The 8193-nt window shown below is 50.0% G+C and overlaps 1 long non-coding RNA gene across 1 annotated transcript in view; it reads right to left on the bottom strand.

Annotated features, from left to right (window-relative positions):
• Positions 1-5584, bottom strand: part of LOC127387062 (uncharacterized) — a 5914-nt gene extending 330 nt beyond the window's left edge. The window contains exons 1-3 of the long non-coding RNA XR_007890040.1: positions 5434-5584; positions 705-777; positions 1-20 (exon numbers count right to left, since the gene is read on the bottom strand). The exon at positions 1-20 is cut by the window's left edge and continues 330 nt beyond it. This is a non-coding gene — a long non-coding RNA (uncharacterized LOC127387062). The remainder of the gene's footprint in view (positions 21-704; positions 778-5433) is intronic.
• Positions 5585-8193: the final 2609 nt, after the last annotated feature.

Below are 8193 nucleotides of genomic sequence, written 5' to 3'. Positions count from 1 at the left end.
TCGGGAAACGCAAAGTCAAGCTGGAGAAAAAAGAGAAAGACAAGATAATTTTAAGAAAAAAAAAAAAATTATCATCGAGTATTTAAAACCCACGTCTGCTCTAAGGTCACCCGAACGGGAGAGGGACTGTCTATTCTTATTGTAAAATAGCTGTCTTTTCCACGGGGACAGTTGTTTGCTTCCTGACCCATCGAGAGCCTATTAATACAATTTAATTCTGCAGTTGTTTCTGTTTAAAGAGTGTTTGGAGCGAATAGTTTCTTTTGTTTATGATCAAACAAACGAGCTCTGGTAATCTTATGTTTTATCTCCCTAACATATGGAAAAGCTATTTATCCCAGCCAATCACAATAAAGTGAAGAAAACCCCATTTTATGGAAAGGTATATATCACAAGTTTGTTCATCATTAAAGATATGATTACCAGTGAAAACCCTTCGAAAGTGGCACATTTATGATTCCAGGAACAGATGGGGACATCCATTTTCCTTGCAAATACTTTTGAAATTGCTCTACTGGTAGCAGTATAAAAATGATATACAGATGCCAGTGCCAACGAAGCCGGGACAAGAGGTCCAGATTTACACAGTAAAAGCTTCACATGCGCTCTGTCAGCTTTGATTGATCTGCATTATACCTCAGAAACTTGTTGACTGGGAAAGGAAACAGCGCAAATAATTCACTGCAACAAGGCAGATAATTCACCCAGCCAATCGCTCCGCTCCGCTTCTCCGGGCGGTGACATACGAGTCCTCCTGCCGCACAAAGAAGCATCATTCTCCGGCGTGAGCAGCGGTCGGTGGCACGGAGCGGGGGAGAGGGGGGAGGAAAGAGAGAGAGACAGAAAGGTGGGAACTGAGCACACAAAAGGAGAGGCGAGACAAGGAGAAGTTGGCTTTGGGCAACTGGCACAGCCATCTACCTTTTTCACGCGGAGGCAAGGCAGAGCCATTCAGCTCCAATTGTCATTATCATATTGATTAAGTTCATCTGAGAGCAATTTTAGGTTTAACGCCAGCGGATTGGGAGAGGGAGCAAAGAATTATCTAAGAAAAGCACAACATTCTTACCGCAGGGACGTTTCCCTGTTCCAGTTCATTGAGGGAGTTGATTAAGTTTAAATGAAGCAGACACTGGATAAAAGTAAGGGTATTGACCACTGGGCAGCGCGGTCTGCGCTTGAAAAGGCCTGATACATGCAGAAAAGCAAGATTTGCTAAATGCTCTAATCTTCAATCAAATCTTACATCAATACAGACAAAGTTTGGTAATGAGAGATTCAATGAAGCATGCGGGAGAAAGAATTAATCCTCTTGGTCTAAACTGGGTTCAACTTTGAAGCCTGCTCCGAAGGAAAGACAGTTATCTAAATGCTAAATAAGAAACTTATTGTACTTTTCATGGCATGCTAATCTTTTGTCTATTTCATCTCTATTATTTGTATGCTCATAGGCGGCAGTTGTCATGGTGATTATATCAAACCACTTCTGTGCGGATAGCTGCGAGAAACCGGGGCCTCCCTCCAGCCCTGCGCCGGGGCCAGCCCGGCCCTCCCGCCCGCTGCCCTGCGCGCCCGCGGCAGCGCTCCGCATCGCCCTCCGCATCCGCGCCCCGCACCCAGCCCCGCACGAGCCCCGGCCTGGCCCGCGGGGACACGGGCGGGGCGGAAACGGCCGCCCCGGTACAGGCGGCGTTTTGACAACACTAACCCCCCCCTCCTCTTTCTCGCCGCATCACCCAAACCGGAGCAGTTTCCCTCCGTGAAGAGGTGCTTTTTTTTACCCCATCGTTCTCTCTCTTTTTTTTCTTTCTTTTTTATTTTTTTTTTTTTTTTTTGGTGAGCTTGCCTTGATAAGCTTTTGATGTCACAAATCAAACACTCGCCAGGAGGTAGATAATGGGGAGTGTGATCTCCTCTATTTGTACATAGCGCTTTTGCACGGGCGCTGCCTTGAACCAGTGTCAAACTCCCCGGGCTCTGTCGGACCCAGCCCGCCGCACCCCGGCCTGGGGGGACCGGCACCGCGGGGGGGTCGGTCCCCATCCTCGCCTGTCCCCACTGGCAGCCGCGGCTTCCCTGGGCTTGGGCAGCCTCTGACAGGGAGAATTAGGATTCATGTTATGCAAATGCCGAGGTGAGCGCAGAGACTCTAGTCGCGGAAGGTTCCGAGGAAAATAAGAAAGCGGGGCAGAAGAAGAGAAAGAGCACAGGGATTTTGTTGTTTGGTTGGATTTTTTAACTGCCCGCTGCTAACACTTGCAAGCAGCCTCCGGTATCAGGCACCGGGCTCCAGCCCACAGGCAGCGCCGGGTGGGATGTGGGTACCAGCAGCCCAGGCCCAGCGGAGCTGGGCAGAGCTACCGGGGGAGGGGGTAGGAATTTCCAGGCTATCGATCAGACATCCTAATTTATCCTCCGGTACCCGAAAGGGACTAATGGAGGCTTGATTCGCACAGCTCCGAAGGGCAGGCAGCACAAATAGGTGGGTGCGAGAAATAAGGGGGAAGCGTTCCCCCCAGCTTGTTCCCTGCGATATAATCATCTGAGAGCACAAGGGTGGCACCCGAGCTTTTATGTCTTTTACAAAAGTTGCCAAATTAAGGCCGGATTAGGGCTCCCTTTCAGGATTTGTGGGCTCTTTAGAGGCTGGGAGCTGCCCATATACCCCGGCAGTGCTTATGAACAGCTTAAAAAGTAATAAAAGGGGGAGTGATCCCGAGAGAAAGTAACATGTATAACTCTTATTAAAGGAGCAGCGAGCGGGGCTGTGAACTTGAATAACTGTTTGAACTTTAATTTGTTCATTAACGGGATTTGCCCCTCACTGTGAATGTTATTACTTCTCTTAAAAGCGAGGTGCAAATGCAAGGCCATAATGAAAGAGCCTAGCAAAAAGTTAAACGTCTCGTAATTACACTGCCTTCATTGAAAACTTAAAGTAATACAAAAGTGAAGAACACGGGAGCCAGGCTGACATTCTCCTAACATCCCAGCCTCGGCCGGCAGCGAGCTCCGGGCCCCAGCTCCCACCTCCATGAACTCCCGTTAGCTCATTCTATCCTTATGCAAAACGGTTCTGTTTAAACAAGTTTAAAACACCTTTAAAACATAAAAAAAAAAAAATCCTGTCTTTCTGTTTTCCTTTTCCTCAGTGAGGGAAGCCGGGTTTATTCCTCTGTTTTAAGTCTTGAGTGAAACACGGTGTCTGAAGTCTGATCTAATCTGCATGTTTGTATCCTAAACAGGGCACATTAGCTCCTTTCTCTACCATCACATCGACAGTAGATAAAACTCTAGAGAACCGGAATAAAACAAACTACTACTCCTCTCAGAAGGTATGTGACTTTGTACTGATGCGTTTGCCAGTTAGCTCCGCGCTGACTGTCGTTTCATCTGTCAGTTTTCCCTTTCCTGGGTTTGTCAACTATTTTTTTATAGATTCGCTTGTCATCTGCATCCTTCCTCAACAGGAACGCGCAGCCAGGTCGCAATTAAATATACAGATAAACGAGCTGTTACCGAGATTTCACCCTCCCATCCGCAGCCGAGCCGGAGAGATGATTGCCCTGTCACTTCTTCTTTAGACTTAAACCCCCTTAAAACTCGCCGGCAGAGCGCCGCGTTTGCTAGCCGGGCGCTGGCTTTTGTCCGCCTCCCTCCAGCCACCGACGGCTTCTTTGAAGAATGAACTTTAGTGCCTCCGTGTTTGCCGCAGGTTCTAAGCCTGGCGCCCCTCGGGCCCCGCATCCCGCCCCGCCCGGGACAGGCCGGGCTGGATAGCGGGTTTGGCGGGTCCTGAGGGGCTCTGCGCGCTGAGAGCGAACCCCCAGAAGTGCAGTCGTGCCCTGGCAAGACCTGGAGCCCGCCGGACAGGCACGGCTCTGCTCCCAGCCACGGTGGAGGGAGGAGGGAGCAGTGGTGCGGAGGACAATCTTTGGCACCTGGCTGTGCTTTCCAGGGCTGATGGGAATGGAGACACCTTATCGAGCCAGGTTTTTCAGGCATGTTTTAGATCAGAGGAAAAAGCACAACACTTCATCAAGCAGGAGTGAAAACCCTTCTACTTGTTTAACATGCTTTTCTACTACAACTGCCTGCACATTGAGGAGATTGTGCTATCTTAACACTACCAAGTTGAATTATTCATTTACACCACTATAAATATATGCCCTATTTTATAGATCTGATTATTTACTTTCAACAAATTTTTAGCATCATTAAACTCAATAGGAAAACAAACAAACAAAGCCCAAATTTTGATCAAATTAGTACCCAGAAAAATCACATTACTCAGAAAGCAAATAAAATTCTTCAGCTCTACTTGTCCATCCCATCATGGACAGTCATCGCTGTCACCCAAGGGATGGTCTACAAGACCCAGCTATCAGCTGAGAAACAGTAAATGCAACCTGGGCTTCACCAAGAAGTCATCGGCCAGAAAAGGGATACCTTTTTCTGCAGTTTAACTCATCAGAATTTTGTACTAACTTGGATATAAACAGGTTCCAAGACAGTAGCATCTTAGCTACAAAAATATCTTCCTCTGCACCCAGAGTTGAAGCAGCAGGCCAAGCAGGGCACAAAGCACAGGCAGGGTATGTTTCCTGCAAGAAACAGGACAAACTCACACACTGCATTCAGTGCAGCACCTGAACAGCCTTCAGCTCCCAACACTCCACCACCATATCACAAACACTGTGCACAAGCAGCAGGACAGTTCTCTCTAACAGGATCCCTCAAGGAAGAGTTCCAGCCTTGTCACCAGGCAGGAAAAAAAGGATTCTGGCAAGGGTTTATAAGTAATGGCGTACTCAAACTGTGATCTGGTTAGTAAATAGCAAAAAGTGTCCTGAGAATAGGAGCCTTGGCCTTCCAGTGACACACACCAGTCGAGGCTGCTGTGCCCACATGGCTCTGCTGTGACTGCACAGCATTTCTTGCAGGATCAGGGCAGGAACTACTATTGCATTGCTAGGTTCCCCCACCTCATCTCTACCAATTGTTTTAGATTTTAAGAAAATTTGATATACCCTAGATAAACAACAACCAAGGCTTCATCAGACACCAATTAAATTGCTCAACTTCACCCAGTGGATTTGATTAACTACAAACTTGGAGCTGGATGTCACCTTTGTATGAGCACTGCAGGCCTACCTATTTCTGCTGGCAGCCTCACCCGAACACTGACGAGAAGATGACAAAATGGAGCCTGCCAGAGCCACCCCCCGGAGACCTCTTGGGCACAGAGGCAACTGAGGCTGCTCAGAAAGCAACCGATTACAGGAAAGCAACACCCTCGGCAGCTCGTAGGCCCCCAGGCTGTGTCTCCTGGCGGTCAAGAGCCCATCAAAGTCAGAAAATATTTAAATGTGAGTAGGCATCTCTTCGGTTCACAGGAGGTATTTTTCAATTGCAGAAGGGCAAGGTGCTTACCACTCCTAGCAAGGGCTGGGGTGCAGACGACATATGTTAGGCCACAGAAGTTTGTTATCAGAATACAGGAGGGCTCTGCCATAGCTTCTCCAGGGCTGGAGTTGGTTGCAAGATGTGCCTTCTAGCCTCTGCTCCGGTGCTTCTCTGGCACCCTCACCTTTTAAGACAACATGAATTTTGCTTTAAATTTGCATTAGCAGATAAATCCTCTGTATTTCTGATCATATAATGCATGCAATTCGACCTGAAAGATATAGGGATTGTAGCACTTTCATAAATCAACATTTTACACAGCACATCCTGCTCCTGTGAGCTAATCTTGTCTTCAGAGCTGACAATTCCTAACATCATCTCTTTGAAGCACTGAAATAGTGAGACAGCAATCTATTGAGCTAGAATATATCTCTGAAAACAAGTATATAAATACTGTACAGTGCATCTGAAGTGGATTTATTAAATAGTCAGGAGATAAAATTTTGATATATTAGCAAAAATAACTAGACCTTTAATGCCAAAAAGCCCTTAGGCTGTAGTGAAAACCACTGATGTAGGGGAAAAGCATCTGTATTTCGATGACAGTGCAATCAACACACAAATAAATAAATAAATAAATAAATCATAAACCCGTTTTTCCCTTCCTGCAGATAAAAAATAGAAGCGACTTTGCACCATACAAATTAAATTCTTCCTATGGAAGGAAGCGTTTGCATTTTAACTTTCGGTTATTAGCGATTCAACTTTACATCGCTGCGTGAAACCGCCCGGTTCTTAACGGAACAAATAGCAATAATAAACAAAAGCAAGCGCTGGTCCGGGAGGGTCTCGCAGCCCGCGAAGGTGGCATCTCCGGGGCGGCTCGTGTAGCCGGGGCTGCCGGAGCCGGGAGCCCGCGGTGCCGCTCAACTTGCGCGGCGGCGGGGACGGGTCTGCCGGGGGGGCGGCCGAGGGAGGGGGCAGGAGAGGGCCTGGTCCCGAGGGGCTGCTTTGCAGCGGCTCCCTCGCCTCCTCCCCGTTGTTTTGTTTTGGTTTGTTTTTTTTCTTCCTAGGAAACGGGGAGACGGATCCAGGTTGCACGCGTTTCTCTATCAGGGAATGGATGCGCTCTGCCCGCGGAGCACGGGGATGCCGCCCGGCCCTGCTCCCCCGGCACAGACACGTTGTCCTTTCGGCCCCGGAGCGCCGGCGGGACCGAGGCACCCCCGCCCGGCACGTCGCCACGGGTCACCTAGCGCCCAGCCCCAGCAGAGAGTAAATAAAATAAATTATTGCGCTCGGTTGTATCATTAAAACAAAAATATTTTTAATGGGAAAAACCGTTCGGGGACTAAAACCCGCAGGTGTCGGTAGCGGCAACGGTGGCAGCGGCAGCTCCGCCGGCTCCAGCGCCGCGGTGGCGGCTACCGGGGCTCTGTCCGCGGCCATTCGAGCTCAGATACAGATCGATATTTATGTATATGTTAGCTACAGTTATATATATATAAATATATCATTAGCAGACCCTCTCTAGCAAGCTGCGTGGCACGGGGAGCGGCTCAGAGCGCAGAGCCACCGAGGGAGCCGCTCCGCACCTGCTCCGCGGCGAAGGGCGCGGCAGGGAGGGGCAGCAGAGGGAGAGCCGCCGGGACGCGGGCCCCGCGGGGCTGCGGTACTCACGGTGCTCACTCACGGTACTCACGGTACGCACGGACGGTGCCGCGGCCGCCCCAGCCCTGCCGGGGGACGCGGAGCGCGCGCAGTCACCGCCGGCGCGAGGAGCCGCCGGCGCGTGCGGGAGCAGCGCCCCCTGGCGGCCGCAGGGGGAACCGCCGCGCGCCCCCGCCAAGCGGCGCCGGATCGGTCCCGCCGGGCCCTCCCGTGCCGCCGGTGGCCGCCGCTGGTGGCCTCGGGCTGGAGCCGGCAATTAGCGCCGCGGGGGAACCGCGGGCTGCCAGGGCGTGCGCCTCCCCGCCCGGAGCTGCGGCGGCACCGCTCCGCTCCCGCACCGGGCACCGCGCCCCGCCCGGCCGCCTCCCCGGGCACGGCTCTGCCCGCTCCAGGAACCCCCCGCTCAGCCTCTCCCCCGCCCCCGCATCTGGAATCTGCAATCAAGAGCCCAATTTTGTCATTTGGAAACACTAATTATCTAATCACGCCACGCTGCAGAGCGTACTTGTCTGCCCAATTAGCTAGGACAATTATTAAAATTCGGAGGCCTAATTATGTCTCAATTTAATGCTGGCAAACCCGCGTACAGAGCAGTAATTAAAATCCTCTCCTTGGCTCTGCCTTCAGGGCAGCGGTTGATTAGGACCTGTCAGGGGCTGAGCCGCACCGAACCAGCCAAGCGGATTGTGCAACATGACCCCGCATTGTTAAGTGTGTCAACATATTAACCTGAATTCCCTTCAGCCCCCGTAATCACATTTGGTAGGAGGAAGAAGAGGGGCTAAAACATGAAGCATTTTATTAAAAAAACATAAATTCTTTTTAATTAATGCTGTAAGAGATCTGACGCGGCTTGAACTAGCAAATGCTGCGAGTCATATGAGGCTGGTGCTTCTAATTACTAGTAAAGGAAGGTTTGCTCTTCTCTGTTAAAAAGACTTCCCTCTTCTCTCATTTAAAGAAAATGATCTTTCGTTTGGGTAGTGTGTTTTTTAAAACCCAGCTAGTTGGCTTCCAGTAATAAAGTTGATTACCAGTTTTTTGTTTGATGATGGAACACAAGTGAATATTGACTTCTTCGAGAATCAAACAGACGACCGGAGGCGTAAATAAAAC

Source organism: Apus apus, chromosome 7, assembly GCF_020740795.1.
Source record: "Apus apus isolate bApuApu2 chromosome 7, bApuApu2.pri.cur, whole genome shotgun sequence".
In the NCBI taxonomy this organism is placed as follows: Eukaryota; Metazoa; Chordata; class Aves; order Apodiformes; family Apodidae; genus Apus; species Apus apus.
This window is presented reverse-complemented; position numbering and strand designations above follow the sequence as displayed.